The sequence below is a fragment of the Pteropus vampyrus genome, unplaced genomic scaffold (genome assembly GCF_000151845.1).
Source record: "Pteropus vampyrus isolate Shadow unplaced genomic scaffold, Pvam_2.0 Scaffold560, whole genome shotgun sequence".
NCBI lineage: Eukaryota > Metazoa > Chordata > Mammalia > Chiroptera > Pteropodidae > Pteropus > Pteropus vampyrus.
The window spans coordinates 150021-154554 of record NW_011889341.1 but is presented as its reverse complement, the minus strand read 5'-3'; positions in this window follow the sequence as shown (position 1 = coordinate 154554).

Below are 4534 nucleotides of genomic sequence, written 5' to 3'. Positions count from 1 at the left end.
AAAAAAAAAAGGTTTCCCATAGCTTTGTTGGCAACAGATAAAAGCACCGAATCAAAATAACCTAGATAAACTGCCTATCAAGCTCATCCATAAAATGTAGGTTCTCTGGTCAAAATAAGACTTTACATAGGTCCTCTCACTTCTTTAGAGAAACAATAATCCAATTCATCTACTAAACTGACCAACCGAAAGCTCACATTTAGATTTTTAAACTTCCCCAAAAGCCTAACAATGGCCGAAGTCATATCTACTCATCTACTGAGTCTTCATGCTGAATTGCCCTGTGGAGAGAGCTTGCCCTGTTTTCTTCTGTATCATGTTCAACTGTCATGTGATGACTACCTCAAAGCTTTCATCTGTTATTGTCTGGCCTCAGGGTGGCGATACAAATATTTTTCTCAGTTACTAATGGCCAACTTGGGAGTCGATAAGTAAAACCTTTTATGTTCTGACTTATTCTTTCTCCATATAGCACACACACAGAAAGATGCATATACACATATCTAATATATGTACATAATGCAAAATATAAGGAGAGTGTCAGAGAGACCAAATTAAGACCTTAAAGTAGGCAGTAATAAGAGTCAGAAGCACCACTTTCTCTTTAAGTACTGTGTTTGGAGTCGATATCACTGTCAGATTATTGCAATTGCCTCCTAACTGGTTTCCCTGTTTCAAATCTTGTCTGCCTATAGTCCAAGGTCTGCACATTGACCTACATGGCCCTGTAAGACCTTCCTTAGAACCCCTTGCTTCTAGAACCTCAATTCTTAGTCCTCTTTTATACTCGCTTTACTCCAGGTACTTACCTCCTGCTACCCCTCAAACATGTCAAACATAGCCATGCTTGTGGTATTTGCACTTGCTCTTCCTACTGCTTGGAACAGATATATGGTCTTCCATATATCTATAGGGCCCACCTCCTCGTTTACTTCCGGTATCAGGTCAAATGGCACCTTATCAGTGATGCTCTCCCTGACTAGCCTATATGAAACAGCAACACTGCTCCAATATTCCCTATCCACTTTCCCATTTTATTATTTTTTTCCAAAGCACTTACCACTATTTGATATATTGTTTACTTGTTTGTTCATTTATTATATTTCCCCCTAGTAGAATATAAGCCCCATGAAGGCATAGATTTTTTTCACTGCTATATTTCAAAAACTTAGAACATAAGAGATACCAAATATTAGCTGAATTAATGAATTTATAAGTAAATAAATAGATATTGTTTAAAGGCTTGACTGAACACCTGGGATTTATATTAAAGAGACATAATGAGACTGAACTCAGGCCCTGAATTAAGATGAAAAAAAAAAAAAAGACTAAGCCGTAGTCACAATACCAGAGTAGATATATCTGGGAGGTCTCAGACACCAGGCCAAGCTTGAAGGCATGTTACATGGAAATTTCCTCAAAGAATCAATAAAAATCAAATCAAGAGCCAGAAATTAAGGCAGAGGTCACAGGCTGAAAGAAAGAAAATAACATCACAAACCAGAGTGCTGAGGAGAAGATATAAGAAATAATTTGTCAAACGAAACAATGAAGTGAATGGTATGGAGTTGGTTGAATTAAGCCAGAAGGTTCAGGTATTTTAAATCCAGTGGCCGGAGCAGAAGTAACAGGCAAGGTATCAATTCCAGAGTTAGATTACAGAAAGCCAGAATAGACAGGAAACCTTAGGCAGAACAGAACCCAAAATGCAAGCAGAATTTGGCATCTGGACCTCATTTGGGGGAAACACTTTAATGGGCAGAGAACTGGCACATTAGGAGACCAAAACCCAATCTTCAGTATCCAATGTAAGTGGACAGGTCTGCAAAACCAAGCAAGTATTACAAGAGTCCTGTTCCCAGATGAGAGGCTGTCTGTCTGCTGGCTAAGCTTGAAACTCCCATCAACTAAACCCAGGCAGACAAAGCCTGCTTCCCAAGAGGTGACTAGTTCTCTTTCTTTATAGAGAAAATACAAACCACAGATGAGAGCTCCTACATCTTCCCAATAACATTCCCTAACCTAATAACCTCATTGCAATGCATAACCACATATCTTCCTTTCCCTCCTATAGCAAAGAAAGAAGCAGCTGCACTTTTATCAGAATCGATCCTTTCATACATCTTGTTTCTCCTTTTCAAGGACTTTCTCTTTCATTTTCCCCTTTCTGTGGTAGGCAGAATTCCAAGATCCCTGCTTCCCTGGTGTACATGCCCTATATAATCCCTATCCCTCGATGTGAATGGGACCTCTTAATGTGGAAAATAGTGATAGAATAGTCACTCCTGTGATTATCTTATATTACATAAGACTCCTTTATACCAGACCCGGAGAGAAATTCTGGAGAAATTCTTCCATTGGCTTTGAAGAAGTTAGCTGCCATGTTGCGTAAGGTCCACGTAGCTAAGATCTGAGAATGGCCTCTGGGAGTGGAGAATTAACCCTGGCTAATAGCCAAGAAGAAAATAAGAACCTCAATCCTACACCCACTAGGAAATGAATTCTGCCAGGAACCTGAGGGAGCCTGGAAGCAGGTAAGATCCAGCCCCAGGCCAATACTTTGATTCAGCCTGCTGAGACCAGGAGCACAGACCCAACAAAATAGCACCTGGACCTCTCACCCACAGAAACTCCAAGATAATAAATTTGTGCTTTTATAAACTTCTAAGTTTGTGATAACTTAATCGAGTATTAATAGAAAACAAATACAGTTTTGTACTTGGAAATGGGGTATGGCTCTAACACACACATAAAATGTGGGATCGACTTTGGAATCAGACAGTGGGAAGAGTCTGGAAGAATGTTGAAAAGCAACATTCTGGACAGACTCAGCAGAAATCTGGACTTGGGGCATGCCACTGGTGAGAACTCAGAAGGAAGTGAGAAAGATATTATTGCAAGCTGGAGAAAAGGGTATCCTTGTTATATAATGGAATTAAGCTTAGGTGAATTGTGTCCTATAGTTGTGTGGAAAGCAGAACTTTTAAATAATGAACTTGGGTATTTAGCTAAAGCGATTTCCAAGCAAGGTTCAGCCTAGTTTCTTCATGCTGCTTACAGTAAAATATAAGACGAAAAAGAAGGAAGAACAATTAGACAAATACGCCTTCCTTCGTCTCCATCACACCTACCTAATATCTTTGCTTCCCCTCGCAGCCAAATTTCTCAAAAATTTCTGCTCATGCTATGTCTATTTTCTCATTTCACATTTTCCCCTCAACATACTCCACTGTTTTCTGCCTCTATCACTGCATCAAAACTGCTTTCACTAAGGATATCGGCGACCTTTGTATTGTAGGCTATTCCTTTTATTGAACCTCTCAGGAGCATTCAGTAAAGTTAACCCACTTCCTTCTTTGTAAAACGTTCTCCTTTTCTGGTTCTGTGACATGGCATTCTTCTGGTTAACTCCCTACCTCATTAACCACTGCTTGTTTTTTGTTTTGTTTTGTTTTTAAATCCCCCCATTACTGGTTCAATGCTCTGTGGTTTTGTCCTAGGCTCTTTTCTACAACTAAATTCTCTCTCAGGTGATTGATTCTTCCATGTTCATCACTTTAAGACCAAACCTTGCTGCTGAATCCCATACTCCAACTGTCTTCTTGACATCTCCATCTGGATGTCTCATAAATATTTTAAAATTATGTTTCAAAATAAAAATTATAATCTTTCTCAAAGTTACTCCTATTTCAGTCAAAAGCACCTCTACTTACACGTTTGCCTTGGAACTATCCTTGACTTCTCTGTCCCCTCCAATTCCCACCTTCAGTCACTCATTGGGTACTGTAGATTATTCCATAAAGCATATCTCAAGTCTATCCATGTATGCGACCACTATCCTATTTTCACTTATGTTCTCCCTTCATTCCTCACTTAGCAGCCAGAGGGAATCTTCTCTTATATAAATCTGATGTCAGTCCCATGCTTAAAACTTTTAGAATGCTTTCTATTGCACCTAGGAAACAATGTCAAAGCTTCTAAGACCCTGTGTGGTGCAGTCCCTGGCTACCACTCTGAACGGACTCTGTCATTCTTCCCTTAGCTCCCACCACTACAGCCACACTGGAATTCCCTGGGTTCCTGCCATATTTCAAGCTCCTGCTTCTGGGCTGTACCCTCTGTGAGAAATCTTCTTCCACTCCACTCTTAACATGTCTCTCTCCTAATCCTGTATATCTCAGCCTAAATGTCATGGCCTCAGAACGGCCTTCATGGAGCTCCCAAGCAAGATTCTATCTGTCTGATAACATTTTGGGAGGCTCCAACTATATTTTCTCACTAGTGCATTTTCATGGTTTTCAAATTTAGTTGTGAAAATATCTGATTAATATCTATTTCCACTACTAGGCCATAAACTCAGGGAAGCCTGGGACTCTGTCTTGTGCTGGTATCTTATAGTACCTGACACTATGTATGCTAAATGTGTGCTAAATGAAGCATTGCTAGAGATGTCCAAAAAAGCAAAGGGCTAGATCCTTTGAGCAGCTTTAATAATCCTAACAAATCCTCTGGAGCAGGGGTCCCTAACAATCAG